The sequence below is a fragment of the Camelina sativa genome, chromosome 9 (genome assembly GCF_030686135.1).
Source record: "Camelina sativa cultivar CO46 ecotype springtype chromosome 9, ASM3068613v1".
Lineage (NCBI taxonomy): Eukaryota > Viridiplantae > Streptophyta > Magnoliopsida > Brassicales > Brassicaceae > Camelina > Camelina sativa.
In genome coordinates this window covers 20,387,640-20,406,657 of record NC_141888.1, presented here as the reverse complement: position 1 = coordinate 20,406,657, position 19,018 = coordinate 20,387,640, and the positions used below count along the sequence as shown (strand labels likewise).

Here is a 19,018-nt window from a genome sequence, read left to right as displayed (position 1 = left end):
CAATGAAGAGGAGGATGTTCGAGAGACTTAGTTGTTTTGTTCTATGCTGCTGTTAGGTTGCTAGAAGGGAATGTAGTGGTCTAGAACGGTTGTTTAGGTAGTTGGTTTATTGTTCTATGACTTGGTTTATGTTATTGGTATTGTTCGATAAATGTTATTGATTTATTCGTTTTGGTTATTTGATTCATTGGTTTAATGTTTAGTTATTTCTGCTGTTTGGTTGAATGTGGTTAGGTTGTTAGTGAGTATGAGATTACTAGTTTAATGTTATATTAAAAAAAAAGGATCGAGTCGTTTTAGTTTGGTATTAGAGCCCTTACGGTTCTAGGTACGGGTTCACTAGTTTCTCTTGTTGATGCTTGGGATTGCATGATTTGATTGATTATGTGAGTTAGTCAATTGTGTATGGCATGAAGTCCTAGAACATCCTATTCGAGCCTTCAATGTGATTCCACGGTAAATTGTGTTTTGTGTATGGTTAGAGATGGTGCTGTTGCACGATGCAGACGTGGTAGTGGACGCGGACGTGGTCGTGGTAGGGGAAGAGGCCCAGCGGTTAGTGACACCGTGGTTTAAAGTGTGACAGCAGAGCCAATAGGACCGTAGGGTCCGATGGAGTTGGGGTGGGCGGTGTCAGTGCCGGGTTGGCTGGTGGTACTAGAGTGCGGGAGTTCCAGTAGGTGGAGCCCCCGGTGGAGGTGTTGACATGGAGGGCTTTTTGATGCAGCAGCTAGTGGTTGTTGGTGCAGGAGCTCATTCTCAGTACGTCAGCATGCTGAGGGAGATGGGCAGGATCAGTACGGATCGGTTTTTTGGTGGTATCGACCTTTCTGCAGTGGATGCATGGAGGAAAAGATTGGAACGCAACTTCCAGTCTCTCAGATGTCCTCAGGATTATTGGGTGGATATTGGGGTCCATAACCTGGTAGGCGATGATCATCTATGGTGGAGGTCATCGGTTGGAGGTGCAGTTGTTGCAGTTATCTCAGGACTCTGTTTGTACGTGTAGTGGAGGTGAATTATGACACTCCGGTTTGCGAAGAGGTTTAAGAGAATTTATTTGGCCACCTATGTAACCAAAGTGTACTTATGTTTTCGGTCAACAGTCTTGAGAAAACTCCATAGTTAAACGTGCTTGAGCTAACAATCAAACTCATTTACTTTTTAAATTTTATACATTTTGTCTTCTTAATTATTTTTGTTCTCACAAAAAAAAAAAAACACAACGTCCTTCCTTCATTGTCATCACTCATCACCAAAACTCAACGTCATCTCTCGCCATCCAAAGTCTCATGTCAAAAACTAGCTACACTAATGTACATGACTAAGTAATCTTCTCAAACGATCAGGGGGAGATAGATAGATCTCAAGTAAATGAATCTTACTCTTTTGCAACTTAACTATTTCTGCAAAACAAAATCGAATTAATTAGTGAATACCAAAGCAAAGTAGGATTACCGACCAATCTCTTGTTGCAATGTGTTGTACAAGGTAATTTCAAAAACTCTTGCTAATAGACTGAAGGTAGTTCTCCCCAAGTTTATTGCTGAAAACCAGTCTGCTTTTGTCAAGAACCGGTTGCTTCTTGAGAATGACTTACTTGCCACCGAACTAGTGAAGGATTATCATAAGGATTCTGTCTCAGAACGTTGTGCTATTAAAGTAGACATTTCCAAATCTTTTGACTCTTTTCAATGGGGTTTCTTGCGGAACACGCTTATGGCTTTGGAGTTTCCCCCACAATTTATCCATTGGATTATGCTCTGCATCACTACACCTTTGTTTTCTGTTCAAGTTAATGGAGAATTGGTGGGTTTTTTTTACGAGTAAGAGTGGTCTATTGTTGGTGCGGGATTTAGCACCCCCATCATACCGAGCTAAACCAGAAATGTTAATTGATTATCCAACCAGGAATCCGGTTAAGGGATCGATTAGGTTTTCGGAAATCAGTTCGGATAAAGAATAGTCTTGGAGAAGAAGGAACCGACATCCACTTCGGTGCGGCGGCCGACTCAAGCAATAGGGCAGTTTTCCATATTTCACTTCGTCTGTTAAGGAAAGTTAATATATTATGAGATCTCTGAACATGTATAAATAAGGGAGACTTCTCCATTGTAAATCATTCAGAATCTAATACAATAACCGAGTTCTCTTTTTGCTCTTTACAACAAACCCTAGTTCTTTCGAGCTCTTCTTCTTTACTCCTAATTTCAAGGCTTAGATCTATTTTCTAGAGAGATAGCTCTATTGAATTTGTTTCCCTCCATAAACAAATTCATTGTGGAAACCTAGTTTCTACAATTGGCGCCGTCTGTGGGGAGACAAATCGTCTCTAGGAAACTCTCCCGAAAGAAGCCTTGCAATAATGTCTTCCGTCGTGAACGAAGTTCCAGAAGAAAACCGCACGCCCGATCTCACGGGCATCACGCCTTCTCAGGATGACACCGCGACACTGGGTGGGTCAACTAGGCCTGTCATTGCCGTGTATTCCCGTAATCGCGTGACGGCAAATCCGGTCGGAACCTCCACCGAACTCCCAGTCGGGGTCAGATCTGATGGGGAAACCAGCCAGGGTGCAGGACGAACTCTCGAGGAGCCAGTCCACCTCGACGCAGAGCCTTCTACCGAACAAACCCACGAGGAGGCGGATGCTCGCGTAACGGAGCAGCAGAACAGCGCACAGAACGGGAACCTCCCCGTTCATACCACACCAGCGGCCCAGAATCCGCAGCTCGTTTCCATGGAGGACTTCAGAATCCTGTTCGGCACCATGACAAAAGAGATCTACCAGATGATCTCCGAAACCAACCGCAGAGTTGATGCCGTTATGACCCAAACAACCCCATCACAGATCTCTGCCGGACAATCGCTCAACGTAGATGGTCTCACTCGTCGTCTCGATTTTTCGGAAGCACAACCGGAGCGGAGGAATCCTCCCCCTCGGACCACGTCCAGTATCCGACCAACGAATCCGAACTCACGGATACACGAAAGCATGACCGTCCTAGTCACCCGCCACGCGAACTCCGGACCTTGCTACGAACTCGAAGAAATCAGGTCACAGATTAGTGGCATGAACACTCTCCTCCATCGAGCTATCAGCACCGCTCCGGAAATCGACAGGATCGTTGAGGTAACTCGGCAGTCGCCCTTCACTCAACGGACAGCACGAGCCGCCATACCACACGTCAAACTGAAGCTGCCGGTCTATCAGGGAGACAAAGATCCGGTCCAGTTCATGACATCCTTCATGGCGACCATGTCAAAAGCTCGATTCACCGAAGAACAAAGGGACGTCGGTTGCTGTCAACTGTTCGTGGATAGCCTTTCCGGCCCTGCCTTGGTGTGGTTCACAAGGCCCGAGCCGAACTCGATCGACAACTTTGACGACCTGTCCAAGGCTTTCCTCAAGAACTACTGAATCCTCATCGAACGAGGCGTGACAAGTTCAGACCTCTGGGAGATGGCCCAGGAACGAGGGGAACCTATCGCCAACTACTTGAACAGGTTCAAAGAAAAGTTGACAAAGGTCAACGTCCCGGAAGACGCAGCAATGGCGGCATTCCGAAAAGGCTTAATCCCCGGATCGCCGTTACGAAAAGACCTTAACATCCGGGAACACAAGGATCTCGATGATGCGCTACATCGGGCCTCCAGGTTCGCACTCGACGAGGAGGAAGAAGCCCGAATAGCCGCAAAAACTAATGACGAACAGCCGTCGCATACCGCTAAGACTAAAAACCGGGTCGAACACCACGAACCCCGCAAGCACCACGAACCACAGGATCGAAAAAAGGGCGTCATCCACGCAGTCTCCGAGGTGGACAGTCAGGACAAGCAGCCATCTGACCCGAAGGAACTCTACTGCGATTTTCACATGTACCCCGGTCACTCCACACAAGAGTGCGTCCATCTGAAGAACTATCTAAACGCAAAGTATCTTTCTGGCGAAGTCGAAGCTACTTATCAGCCAAAAAGCGCCCGTGGAGGCAGAGGTCGCCGAGGTAGATGGCGCGGAGGACGATCTAACCGAGGCCGTGGTGCAGGCGGCGGACGGGGTTACGATGGACCACCCAACGCAGCCCAGCAGCTAGCACCCGTGAATCACCAGGAGGAGGCGCCCCAAGCAGGCGAACTGCCTGGCCCACCCAAACGACAGAGGGGACAAAACCCAGAGCGGGCTAATTCTCCTCCCGTGGACGAATAACCATGATACTTGGTCCACCGGAGGACTGCGCGGATTCTGTTCGCGCACTCAAAAAGAGAGCACGGGAAGTTTGCGCCCTCCAAACCGCTCCGGGTGAGCCTCCGCTATGTGCGGACCCGATATCATTCACCTCAGAAGACGCCAAAGGAATCCAACACCCCCATTCAGACCCCTTGGTTATCGAAGTCTCGATGGGCGACTTCGACGTCGAACGAGTTTTGATCGACACTGGGAGCACAGTCAATGTACTCTGTTGGCAAACATTGGAAAAAATGGGCGTCACACCGGACCAACTGAAACCCGAAACTCGAACGCTGACGGGCTATAACGGGGTCGCCAAAATGTCGATGGGCGACGTGAAGCTACAAGTACGAGCTGGCGGAGTGACCCGGAAAACTAAGTTCGCAATCGTTGATGCACCACCAATCTACAACGCTATTTTGGGGGTACCTTGGATATATGCGATGCAGGCCGTACCGTCGACCTATCACCTCTGCCTCAAATTCCCAACTCCTACAGGAATTTGCACACTTTACGGCGACCAGAGGGTGGCCAGAGTCTGCTCTGTTATCGAAAAGAAGCAGAGGAAGACGGAGACCGCATAGCAATTACAGAGCGGGGACCATCTCACCGGTCCCCGAAAGCCGGAGCAGGATCGCCTCAAGTGTCCGGAGTGCAAGATCCTACAGGCGAATATTGACCCCTCCGACCCATCGCGAACTGTCGGCATCGGGGCCGAACTCGACGAAAGCATAAAGGCCAAGCTGATCGCTTTCCTGCAATCTCGGGCTTCCACATTCGCTTGGTCAACAAAGGACATGGTCGGGATAAGCCCCGAAGTCACGTGCCACAAGCTAAATATCGACCCCACGTTCAAGCCGATCAGACAGAAGCGCAGGCGCCTAGGCCCGGATCGAGCCAAGGCGGTCCAGGACGAAGTGGAACGACTACTCAAGGCGGATCAAATCATTGAAGTCCAGTATCCTGATTGGTTGGCTAACCCGGTCGTAGTCAAAAAGAAAAACGGCAAGTGGAGAGTTTGCGTGGATTTCACCGATCTCAACAAAGCTTGCCCTAAGGACAACTTTCCTCTGCCGCACATAGATCGTCTCGTCGAAGCCACGGCTGGAAACCAGCTGCTTTTGTTTATGGATGTTTTCTCAGGCTACAACCAGATCGCCATGAGCTCAGCTGACCGCGAGAAAACGGCATTCATCACAGACAGGGGGACCTACTGTTACAAAGTGATGCCGTTCGGATTGAAAAACGCCGGAGCAACCTACCAGCGCTTGGTAACTGAACGGGGAATAGAAGCAAATCCCAAGCAGATCGAAGCCATACTAGGGCTCCCGTCGCCGACCAACAAGCGAGAAGTACAACGCTTGACTGGCCGGATCGCTGCTCTGAACCGTTTCATCGTGCGTTCAACGGATAAGTGCCTCCCCTTCTACCAACTTCTTCGCGGAAATAAGGATTTCCATTGGGACGAGGAATGCGAGATCGCCTTTCGTCAGTTGAAGGAATATTTGACCTGTCACCCAGTATTGGTCAAACCGGAGGACGGCGAAACATTGTATCTCTACGTCTCGGTGTCCAGCTCGGCCGTTAGCGGGGTGCTAGTCCGAGACGATCGCGGGGACCAGAAACCCATTTTCTACACAAGCAAAGCACTAAACGACGCGGAGTCGCGATACCCCACGCTGGAAAAATTGGCCCTTGCAGTGATCGTCGCAGCACGGAAACTACGACCCTATTTTCAGTCGCACTCTATCGTCGTGTTTACTGATCAACCACTCCGAACCATCCTTCATAGCCCCCTCCAATCCGGACGCATGGCAAAATGGGCAGTCGAACTTAGCGAGTACGACATCGAATACTGTTCTTGCCCAAGCCTGAAGTCACAAGTTCTGGCTGACTTCATCACCGAATTGTCTCCCGAGCTTGACGATCCCACTTCCACGGTGGAGCAATGGACAATGTTTGTCGATGGGTCGTCAACAAATCAAGGATCCGGGGTCGGGATCATACTTCGATCTCCCACCGGAGAAATTCTCGAGCAAGCGTTAAAGCTCAATTTCAAAGCGTCAAACAACGAAACTGAGTACGAGGCCGTTCTCGCAGGACTCCGGCTAGCCCAGGGACTTGGAGTTAAACACCTGCAGGTCTTCTGTGACTCCCAACTCGTAGTCAGCCAGTTCAGCGGAGAATTCGACGCCAAAAACAAGCGAATGGGAGCATATCGACAGTTGGTCCGTGCATTATCCGGCGAGTTTACGTCGTTCTCCCTGACGAAGGTCCCACGGAACGAGAACGCATCAGCCGACGCACTCGCAGCTCTGGCAAACCGCTCCGACCCTGAGTTACGGCGTACCATTCCCATCGAATGCATCGAGGCTCCCAGCGTTGACCCGGACAGCCGGATCGCCCTCATCAATGACGACCCAATCCCGATGGAAGTCGACGAGCCAATAGAAGATATGGCAGACGTCGTCGAACCCCCCGAAGATTGGCAAACTGAGATCAAGCTTTACATCTCCGATGGCACCGTCCCGGCAGATCGATGGGCAGCTCGACGACTAAAGGCTCGGAGTGCCAGGTACATCCTGTTGGACGGTGAGCTATTTCGCCGGAGTGCTTCGGGAGTGTTCCTTACCTGTGTCACTCGGGACGAGGCCGAACGCATCATGATGGAAGTGCATGAAGGCGAAGGTGGCAACCATTCTGGCGGACGCGCACTTGCTCTCAAAATCAAAAAGGACGGACACTATTGGCCCACCATGATGGCCGATTGCGAGACTTTTGCGGCCAAATGCGAAGCTTGTGAGCGCCATGGACCCATGCGGCACGTCCCGCCCGAACTATTAAACACCGTCACTGCTCCGTATCCCTTTATGCGCTGGGCCATGGATGCCATAGGACCTTTGCCGGCATCCAAATCCAAGAAATATGTTCTGGTTCTGACCGATTACTTCACCAAGTGGGTGGAAGCAGAATCTTTCACAAGGATCCAATCCTTAGACGTGACCAATTTCATATGGAAAAACATCATATGTCGCCACGGACTCCCATATGAGATCGTCACCGACAACGGTACCCAATTCACTTCGATGATCACCAGACGCTTCTTGACAAAATGGCAAATCCGTCTCAGCACTTCGACTCCTCGATACCCGCAAGGCAACGGTCAAGCTGAAGCCACGAATAAGTCGATCATTGATGGGCTCAAGAAACGGCTCGGTCGAAGGAAAGGAGCATGGGCAGATCACCTGGATGGTGTGCTGTGGTCATACTGCACAACCCCGCGCAGAGCACGGGACAATCCCCTTTCTCCCTCGCATATGGTCTTGAAGCACTCGCCCCAGCTGAAGCAGGGGTCCCGACACTTCGTCGCACTATGATGGTCGATAATCCTAAACTTAACGATGAGATGTTGGTCGACCACAACGATCTCGCCGAAGAGTTGCGCGACAAAGCTCTAGTTCGGATGCAACACTACCAAGATGCGGCGGCTCGATATTACAATAAGACTGTTCGTCAGCGGCGCTTCAACGAAGGTGATCTGGTTTTGCGGGAAGTCTTCGAGAACACCAAGGAAGTAAACGCCGGCAAACTCGGCGCTCGATGGGAAGGTCCATATCTCGTATCTAGAGCAGTTCGCCCGGGAGTTTACGAACTCATAACCATGGCTGGGGAATGTATCAAAAACTCGTGGAACACGGCCCACTTGAAACGCTACTACAGCTAAGTTGTTGTCACGACTCTACTTAGGAGTTTTCGGGAATCCGAACTCTATTTATCTTTCCTTTTTAATATGAACTACGGTTGGCTTGATCCCCAATTCGGGGTACGTAGACAATTCCTTATCTTTTAAAGACCAAGCGAATGCGGCTAATATATTAATAAAGTTTTTTCCGGTTTAAAAACTTCCTCTTACTCAACTCGGCGACAAGCCGGCGTGCAAAACAAAATATCCAAAGGTTACATGCATTCAAATTTCTTTTACACGGTTTGGATAATTCCAAACAAGTTAAAAGCTTCAATAACTAAGTCAAATTCCCATTACATGCTTTGGATGTTTCTAATAATAAAAACAAAAAAGAGAAAAGAGACGCAAAGGGAAAAGGTCCCTTCGACGACTCGGGGTCCTAGATGAGAAAAGAAAAAGACCGCCCGAACTCAGAGTTCGGAACGGTCGAGCTCCCACACTCAGCGTCTAGGTTGATCCTGCAGACGAAGTGGAGGCCGCGGACCCGATAGATCGTCTGCCAATGGTTCCTCCACCGCTACCTTGTCCATTTCGGCGCGCCAGAACTGACGCCTTCCCCTCAGGGCTTCCAATCTCTCCCTTGGGACTTCGACACCTTTTGACGCCAAGTCTTCTAAGAAAGCACACGGGCCTTCAACCAAGTGCCTCTCGCGGAAAATCGGGCCGGCTGACTCCAGGAAGGTAGGCCCAGATAGGCCCAGATATCCACGTTAAACGGGTGCGCAGTATCTTCGAGAGGCTGACAATCGGCCTCCAAGAGGACGGGCACCCCCATACCTTCCAGCAGTTCTAGGCACGCCGTTCGCGCGGCAAACAGCCCGGTCATACGCCACCTCTCCAAGTAGAAACCATTGGAGATTAGTTCGTTCAGGACCCGAATGGTCCCGTCCAAACGATAAAGCCGACAGATCTCAGCCAATCTTCGGCGTCCTGCCATAAGATGAGCCCCCAGCCTATAGCGGCGAGCTCGATATCTTCGAAGTTCCTGACACACAGGACTCCCTTCTGCACCCGTCATGTCAACGTACGGGACAGGAGCGCAAACTTGGAACGTCTCCGCGCTCTCGTGGGCGGAGGAGTTCTCTGAAGCTTCAGTTCGTCTCGAACTGCTTGCCGAAGCGGCAAGCCTCTCCCGAGCTTGTCTTAGCCACGCTGATCGAGTAGTCACCATCTCTTTTCTCTCAGTGATTCTCGCAAATAATAGAAGTGGTTAGAATGATCTCCCCAACCCTCAATCCTATTTATACAGGATTATGGGAAGTAACCGCCGCTAAACCCACCAATCAAAGTGAAGCGTGATTTTCGCGTTTTCCCGAGAGGAATTCTCAAAGACCGCGCGACGCATTTAATGGGGGGTGTTCATTATTTCCAAAAAGAAAAGGGAAATTTTCCTAACCGGACCGGACTAAGTATCTATTAGCTCGTACAAAGTTCACCCCTCGTTGACACCCTCGCCAGGTGATCAGCTCGCATAAAGACCCACTATTTTCAGGATAAGCCGAACCCAGAGTCGCCCCTGACCTTCCTACGTAGGGATAAGCCGGACCCAGAGTTTTTATTCCGCACCCGCTTTTTGTTTTTGGGGTAAGCCGAACCCAGAGTATTTATTTCGCACCCAAACTTTAGTTCGGACGGAACGGTTAGCCGAACCCAGAGGATATTTTCGCAGTCCGGCATCCGAGCTAAAGCAAAGGAGATAAGCCGAGCCTAGTATCTCGCTCTCCGATTAAACACACTTTATTAACACTTCGTCCCGAATTGATGTTTTCTACCATCAATTAATAAAAATTGTCTGTTGTAAGCCGGGAGACGTCTCGCCTCTGACACATTTTTCAGATAGTAAAACAATGATTAAAGCAAATCTCTTATTATAAAATTTTATTCCAAGCGAAATTCAAGCTCGTCTGTTACATTGCAGCTAGGTATTATTAAATGATTAAATAAAACATCTTAATTCCGAACTGGTGCGCCGTTCGCAGCGATCTCACGAATGCTCGACTTGAGTCGTTTCGGCATTGGCCATAGCAATTGCAACCCAGTCTTTTCCCAATCCTCCGAACGAGTCTCCAACGCTCTGGCTTTTTGTTCAGACTCGTCAAGCAGATCCGTAGTCCTCTTCCTTTTCGCCTTGAGCAAAACAATTTCGGATTCCAGAGTCCTCAAGCGTCTATCGATTCTACCTCTCTTCATATGAAAGTACTGAAGATCTTGAGTCAGTTCTTTGTTTGAACCCTCGATCTGCATACGCAAAATCAACAAACGGGTTAGTACGAGGAAGACAAGTTTCGATCGCTTACAAGGAAAGGAAAAAGGAAAAGAGGGTAACGGTTAACTGAAGGAAAAAGGCGTCCGCCTCGGCAAGTTCGGCATCGGTTGCGCGCCGGTTAATGTAAAACGGTTTAACTTTGCCCGGAATGAAGTCGCCAATTAAGGCGGGATCCATGTGCACTGGCTTCCGATCTGATTCACTTCGGCATTCATTGGAGTATGCAACAAGACATGGCGGCAAATCAGCTATCTTGCCAAACCCATTCTTAATCCAATCCTTTGGGTGAGATTCCAGCATCTCAAGTTTAAGTAGCAGATCTCGCTGTGATTGTTCTGATGCGGCAAGACGATTGGAATATTCCGCATGGCGATCCTCCACCTCATGAAGAAAATCGATCAGCTCGCGTCTCTCTTCTGGTCTAACGCGGGACATCAACATCCAGGGCGCTTTGATGTTCTGGAAGTAAGCCATCCCTCTTTCGATAGCTTCGGCATTCGAGAACGTTGGCACATCGTTGCCAACCAACAGGGATTCGACGCTGCTAATCGAGCTCGACATTGTCTTTGGTTGAAAAGCTTTTTTTGGATGTTTAATCCGCAGGCAGCATTGGTTAGATTTATACACGTCTCGGGAGGTATACTACTTAGGAAAATTGGGAACTTTCCATGCCGAATTGGAAAGTTTGCATCTTTCTCGAAATTGTCAATTTTCTTTTTCAACAAAAAGGAAACAATCTTGACAAACAAGTTCCAAAAGAAGAGTGGGCCGAACGAGTCAGCAATGTTCTACAAGGGTATTCAAACCCATACTTAAATAAAATCTGAAGCGAAAGCAAAACAAAGAAAAACATAATTTTAAACGTTCACGTCACCGGATAGATCCGCTTGAAAACTCCCGGCGTTTGAGCCGAAGGGATGCTCAACGGATTCTGGAACCGTCGTTTCATCGGTCGCTAGGGGAGGAAATCCATAACCGAGCTGGTCCGGGGACATGGTAAGGTCATTTTCATTCAGCTCAAGGACATTGATCGCAGTGACAATCTCCTCGGCTTTGGCCTTTTTCTCGTCGATCTCCCTTATTCGCTCCTCAGGAATGACGGCCCCATTCTCAATCAGATATCGTACAGCTCCCTGTACTCCGGTGGCTTGGTTCAGCAGGTCTTCTAGAGGGCGAACTTTCGCCTGCTCAACTAGATAGGCCTTGACCTTGTCTAATCAGTTTTGCGCTTTCTTCGCTGTCCGCTCCACCTTATCCCAACGATCTTTCCGAAGTCTCTTAACTTCGAATTTGAGCTGAACTTTCAGCCCTTCGCATGCCTCTTGCAGGTCGGCTTTCTCTTCCTCCAGAGTAAGCGCTCGGGAGTTCAGTTCATTAACCTTCAGATCGGTATTGGCAATGATGCCATCTTTTTCTGCAATAAGCGCCTCGAGTTCCTTGATCCTCTCATCCTTCGCCCTGCTAGCGGCTTGGATCTCTTTTGCGCACTCTTTCACCTTTTCGAGTTCGAGATCGGACCCCTTGCTGGTTTTGACCCGCCTATCGTATTTTTGAACCAGCGTATTCATCTTGGCGGCAGTCTGCGGATCCAACGAATATGCGTCAGTCTGAAGCGTAATTGGACAAATGAAACTTTAATAAGAGTTGATAGTAAGACGAACCATTAAGTGCGATTCAGCGACGTCAAGGAATGCTTGCTTGAATTCCAGTTCGTCAGCTGACGGAAGAATTCGGTTGGAAATCTTCAGAGCCCGGAAAAGTTCGCCTGAAGCCTCGCGATTGGTTACCAAGGGATAATTGCCGAAGTAATTATAGGCGAAGTGATTCGTCTTGTCATCTTTTCTTTCAAGGCGAAATCGATCGGCGGACTCCAGTCCGGCTTCATCGGCCGAACGTTTGCGGCTCGGTAACGGATGCGCATCGGTGGCTGGCTCGACATTGATTTGTTTGTCTTTGTTCGTTTTCCTTTTCCTCCTTCTAGATCCAGCTTCAAGCTGGGGAACGTCTTGTTCTTGGTTCGGTGGATCGGCGTTCTCTAACGCCAAAGGAAGGTTTTCTTCCTCTGCAACATTTGATGGCTCGATATCTTCTCCGGGAGCCTGAGTAGGGTCGGTGACGGTCTAATCTGGGGTAGGATCTACTTCGGTTAAACCCTGGGATGGAACGATCTGAACATCTTTTGATTCCATGACACGGCATCCGGCAGGTCGTCCTAGCGAACTGGCGAAACTTGGAAAACTCGTTCTAGCTTTGCCCATTGCTGTTTCTACACGGATACGGATAATAAAGTCCCACCGACGATTGTTCCCGGTTAACAAAGCGTCTCTAACAAGAATATAGTTCGGAGCTAGGCGCGTTGCACAGAACGGACGATCTGGAAGCAGAGACACGAAAAAGTTAAAACTGGTCAGCAGTGCCGAAGTCAATTAAAATAATAGAAATGTAAATCTACCAGGATTTTCATTCCACACTCTCCGGTAAAAACCCAACGGGTTAGCAAATGAATACTGGTCGACGCGGACGAAGAAGTATTGATTCAAATACTTCTTGAATTTATTCACTCGTTTGCCGACGAGGAAATTATGAGCCGGTCTCATGTTCACTTCCCAGCGATTCGGACTCTTCGAGAGCTTGAAATTTGATAGCTGTTCGAAAGCTTGAACTTTAAGCTCGACTCCGACTTCGGCTGCCACGGTCAAGGCAGCCATGAAGTTACAAATAGCTCCGAGTACGAACTGCGAGATCGCTATCATCCGTCTTTGAGCATAAATTGAAATCAACTCCGGGATTGGGAATAGGAGGCGACACTCGGTAAAGTAACCCTCATACAAGCATACATACCCTTCCGGGGGGCTCCAGGGGCGTTGGTCGTCTCGAGGAATCAGAATTGTGACGTTGCTATTGAACAAGCCACACGAATTTAGCATTTCGTTCACAGTTGTGGTCGAACTCACACTCTTTTCGCCTCCAATCCGTCCTGCGTGGTCAAACAAAGGGTCGATATCCTCGATCGAAAATCCTAAAGGTACGAACCGATCTTCTTCCTCGTGACGAACTGATGACGGCAAGGTTGGGCCCACCTGCGAAGAAGAGGCTCCTGCTGTACAGCGGACCAAATTTCGCGGGACTTCGGAGGCCGATCTACTTGATTCCCCGATCTGCGCGGAGCGATCAGGGTTGAGCGTTCTTTGTCGGGAAGTACGACGAATTAATTGTTCGCTTTCTGGCGAAGAGGCAGGTTCCGAGGTGCTCGCCATATCTTGAGTTCAGAGAGTGTGGAAGAAAAATAACGAAATAAAACGGAAGAGAGATCGGAGCATATTACATGTTGCTGTTGGCGAAAAATAAGAAATGAGGAGAGTAGAAGCGTATTTATAGAGCCGAATGGGCGGCAACCCTACGAAAAAGTAATGATGACCTACGCGACTCTTCGAATTCCGAGCTAGCGGATGTGACGGAAACGACACGTGTCGCCTAGACAGAATGCGGTGAGATGATTCGGGGATCTGAGTAAAATCAATTAAAACTTTATGGATTAGATCGGATATTTTCTTTCCATAGTTCAAAATATTCGAATTAAATCTCGAATATACTGAACTGGGGGGGGACTAATTGTTGGTGCGGGATTTAGCACCCCCATCATACCGAGCTAAACCAGAAATGTTAATTGATTATCCAACCAGGAATCCGGTTAAGGGATCGATTAGGTTTTCGGAAATCAGTTCGGATAAAGAATAGTCTTGGAGAAGAAGGAACCGACATCCACTTCGGTGCGGCGGCCGACTCAAGCAATAGGGCAGTTTTCCATATTTCACTTCGTCTGTTAAGGAAAGTTAATATATTATGAGATCTCTGAACATGTATAAATAAGGGAGACTTCTCCATTGTAAATCATTCAGAATCTAATACAATAACCGAGTTCTCTTTTTGCTCTTTACAACAAACCCTAGTTCTTTCGAGCTCTTCTTCTTTACTCCTAATTTCAAGGCTTAGATCTATTTTCTAGAGAGATAGCTCTATTGAATTTGTTTCCCTCCATAAACAAATTCATTGTAGAAACCTAGTTTCTACATCTATGGCAAGGATGCTCCCTGTCGCCTTATTTATTCGTCATTAATATGGATGTGCTATCTAAGAAGCTGGATACCGCTGCTGGTTCACGCCACATTGGGTACCATCCTCGCTGTAAAAACATTGGTTTAACCCATCTTAGCTTTGCCAATGATCTCCTGATCTTTTCGGATGGTAAGGTGCAGTGAATAGACGGTATTGTGCAAGTTTTTGATGATTTTGCGAGGTGGTCAGGGCTAAGAATAAGCATGGAAAAAACGACGATTTATTTAGCTGGGGTTACAGATGTTGTTCATCAAGAGATTGCTGCTTGATTCTCATTTTCTGTGGGTGCTCTGCCGGTTAGATATCTCGGCCTTCCTCTTGTCACTAAACGTCTCCTACGCTGATTATCTCCCTCTGATTGAGCATGTTAAAAAGAAAATTTGCTCTTGGCAAGCCCGTTTTCTGTCCTATGCAGGCCGGCTCAATTTAATTACTTCGGTGTTATGGAGTGTTTGCAACTTTTGGATGGTTGTGTATCGTCTCTCGAGGGAATGTATACGATCGGTGGAGAAGCTCTGTTCCGCTTATTTGTGGTCTGGTGCGGATCTTAACACTAATAAAGCAAAAGTAGCTTGGGTGGATGTTTGTAAGCCAAGGTTTGAGGGAGGATTAGGCCTGTGTTCTCTCAAAGAAGCCAATGATGTGTGTTGTTTGAAACTCATCTGGCGTATTATATCGTGTGCTGATTCGTTGTGGGTTAAATGGGTAAAGCAATCGCTGCTTAAAAAACGCTTCTATTTGGTCAGTTGATGTCACGCAGTTAGGATCCTGGATGTGGAGGAAGATCTTAAAATATAGGGATGTTGCAAAACTTCTCTAAAAAAATACTGTCAAGGATGGTAGGGGGACATCATTTTGGTTTGATCATTGGTCACGCCTGGGACGACTAGTGGAGTTTGCAGAGGAGAGAGGCCCAATTGACATGGGCATTGGTCGCACTGCCACGGTAGCTGAGGCTTGGGACCGACGACGGCGTTGCCACCTTGCGGCACACTTCAATGAAATGGAGGATGAATTAGCCACACAATGGTCCACCCGTAAGCCTGAAGCAGATTTGGTCCTTTGGAAGGAGAAAAATGATGTGTTTCGCTCACAGTTTTCCACTCGAGATACTTGGAATAATATTCGAACGCATTCAGTCGCTGTAGGCTGGTGTAACGGGGTGTGGTTCCCTCATGCTACCCCCAAATATTCTTTTTGTGTTTGGTTGGCGGTTCAAAACAAACTTTCGACAGGGGATAGGCTGTTACAGTGGAACAGGGGAGCTGATGCTACTTGTGTCTTTTGTCACAATGCGATTGAGACAAGGAATCACCTCTCCTTTTCTTGTGTTTTCACTGCTGGTATTTGGGAAGACCTCGCTTCCCCTATCTATACCACTTGGTTTTCTACTGATTGGCAATCTGTCCTCGACTGTGCTTCAAATCATTGGCTGGACCGAATGGTGGGTTTTCTTGTGCGCTACATACACACTTTGGCGGGAGCGGAATGATCGTCGTCACGGCACTACTCCCATCTCCCAAGCTCAGCTTATGCACCGGATTGACCACCTTGTCCGCAATCAGCTCCTTGCCATCCAGCTCGGTGGTGACACGAGATATACGACCGGTCTGGAGATCTGGCTGGCTTCACGATTTGATCCTCACTGAATAACCATTTCTCTGTTTTGTCACAGTTTTAAGTTAACCGTTGCACTTGTTGTACAAACGATATACTCTTTTGAAATCTAATTTAACATTTGTTTACAAAAAAAAAAGTTGAATTGGTTAACAAACGTAAAAAGAAAACTATACATCATAATGGAAAAAAGTTTGAAGGAAAGGAAACTTGGAAACATAAGCTTATTGGACAGCTTAACAATCTATGTCGAAGTTTATACATCAAATTTAAGTAGCTGCTTTGATTACTGACAAATAGAAAACAACTTCAAAGACAATGTAATTAAATGCAAAGAAACATAATGAAAAATCTCAAACATAACTTGAACGTTTGGCCGTTTGGCAAATATATGCATCATTTCATACACTGATTTTTTTGGCCATTGAACAATGATATGAATTGCCCTGTGTTCTCTGCTCCAAACTAAAACTGCCAAAAGTCATCATCAAAAGCACGCACTACACTAGAGATCACAGAGTGAGAATCAAATTACGCAATGAAAAGGTATGTGTTAAAAGATTTAATCATATGAATATGATTTTATATTTTTTGGTAAAATTTCACAAGTTGTTTCACAAGTCATGATTATACTGTATGCATCCCCACAAATCTTGGATGTCATATCCAAACTCGAATATTTTATTGGTAGAAAAGCGAATAAAATCAACTTTACATTATTTGCAAGAAAAAAAAGTGGATAAAAAACCACAACTTTATGATTAGGCACAGCTGAGCTAATCACGTAGGGTAAAAACCTAAAAATAGTAAATCAATCACTCCACTACAACAACAAACCTCATGCAAAAATAAAGATTTCTAAAATGAAATAAAAAGATAACAATCTACAAAAGTAATTATCACAAGATCAAAAGTTCTCCAAACGGCTGTTCATCATTTTGATGAAACACTCACTGAGTCCTTGGTCACAAAGTAAAGATCCGAGAGATAATTTCCCAAATCATCAGGGGTATATCTGACAATTAACTCACTAAACATCTCTTTGTCCTTAAACAAACCAACCCGGTTATAGAGCTCAGCGTAAACCGGAATAATCTTCCGAGACAACCCGATTTTAATCTTATCCCTGAGTTTCGAATCCGGTACAACCCACGAAATTTGTCTCCGGTACGCCAATTCAGACTCAATGTTAAAACTCACTAAATGACCACTTGCTTCCTCCGATGACATCTCCGCCGTCGGATCCTCCGGGAGTGACGTCAACACTTTCCCCCACGCAAGCTTCTCAAACTTTACAATAAACTGTTTTACCTTAGCCTCATGACTCGCCACCCACTCAACACCGAGGAGAAGCTTCAGTTTCGAAGCTCGAACCTTAACGACAATGTAGTTGAGGTTGTTAACGAGGAAGAGATAAGACAAAGCAATATCCTTAAACGGCTGAGCCTTGCCGTCTAATTTACATAGAGTAAGAAGAATCACCCAAGCCATGCGTACGGAGACCGGAGAAGAGTACAGATCCTCCGGTTTAGCTTCATAACCTCTGCCGCAAGGAAACAGAGTTTTAGGCAACGGAGATGATACACTAATCTTCCAGTCCTCGAAGATCACAGCTATGGAGTCACTGTAATCAGCTAGGAAAGTGAGATAATTCATAACGTAGCGTGTAAGCGGGTGTATCCCACCCCCGTTTACTGGTTTCTTGGATGATTCTTTCTCAATCGCCGTTTCGAAGTCTGACATCATTGATCTAACGGCTTCGCTGAGCTTCGCGAGGGATCCAGCGACCTGAGATTTGATGACGGAGTTTGAATCGAAGGTAAAGATCGATTCGATGTCTGAAGATAGATTGGTTAGGGTTTCGTACATATCAAGAATGCGAAACATTTTCTCAGAGGTTAGTTTCTTGAATTTTCCTACATTTTCAGGGAAACCAAACAAGGTAAAAGCACCTTCTTGAGTGATCTCAGTGAAAGAGGACTCCGAGATGGAGGAGTTAGAGAAAACGTGTTCAGCAAGAATCTTTTCCCCGTAAAACAGAGACCGAACCGCTAACGTTACTCCCCGGAGCCATGGCTTGATCTTTGTTTCAAGAACCTTCCAGTTCAGTTTTTGTATCTGACGTAGAGTCAACCTCTCCACTCCCAAACTGTGTAGCGTCGCATCCACAATAGATTTACGTACGGATTTGTAAACCCTAACGCATTCCTTGACGTGTCCTGTTGAAATCATACACTCAGCGATAATTTTTAGATCATCCATCGCGTTAGGGTCTCCTCCGGAGAATCTATGCTCGTCGGCGAAGTAACCTTCGTTGGTGCCATTGGAATCAGAAATAGTACTCGGAGTAGAAACGCTGAACCTTGATGAGTTCCATGAACGAATAGAGACGCATTCAGGATCTAGATACTCTCTATTCTCCTTTAACACGCGGCAGAACTCTGATTCTAGAAGCTTCATCGCCGTCTTCATCACGTTTTGTCCACGGCTAAGGTTTATTGACTCCGGTGTAACGGAAACTAGACAGTTCATTGAGTTATACAAGTTCTTTACGGCTCGTACGAACTGCTCTGCTTCTTGGTGGCTACTTGAGGAGAAGAGAAACTGATCAATAGACTCTGGCGAAGTCCATTTGGTTATTAGAGACTGGACTTCGAACTCGTACTCCTCCATTACTGAGTCTACGAGTGTGTGGTGAGGCTTTGGTTTCGCCGGTGGAGGAGGAGACGATGATCGGAATAAATGTTTTCCCATTTCTCTTTCCTAATTAGTGAAGACACTTTTGATTTAACCGAAGAAGATAAGGTGAGAAGACGGTTACAAAAGATGTAAAGACAATATCAGGATATCATATAAAATGAAATGTATATGTTACTCTATACAAGTGGAATGACGGGTTCCTTCATTATTGGGTAAAATGAGGCATATCAGAAAGACAGAAACAAAAGCTCCTTGAATCCTTTTTTAGTAGTGGAGTGTGACCAAGTACAACTAGTTTTTATATTTCTTTAACGTCAACTATTGTATTACGGTATTTCTAAATATT

General features: G+C 46.9%; 2 pseudogenes across 1 annotated transcript; one reads left to right on the top strand and one right to left on the bottom strand.

Annotated features, from left to right (window-relative positions):
• Positions 1 to 474: 474 nt before the first annotated feature.
• On the top strand, positions 475 to 16,004 carry LOC147938392 (uncharacterized; annotated as a pseudogene).
• A 626-nt stretch (positions 16,005 to 16,630) lies between these two features.
• LOC147938391 (exocyst complex component EXO70H1 pseudogene) lies at positions 16,631 to 18,956 on the bottom strand (annotated as a pseudogene). Its single transcript, XR_015565773.1, has one exon. The product of XR_015565773.1 is annotated as an exocyst complex component EXO70H1 pseudogene (transcript).
• Positions 18,957 to 19,018: the final 62 nt, after the last annotated feature.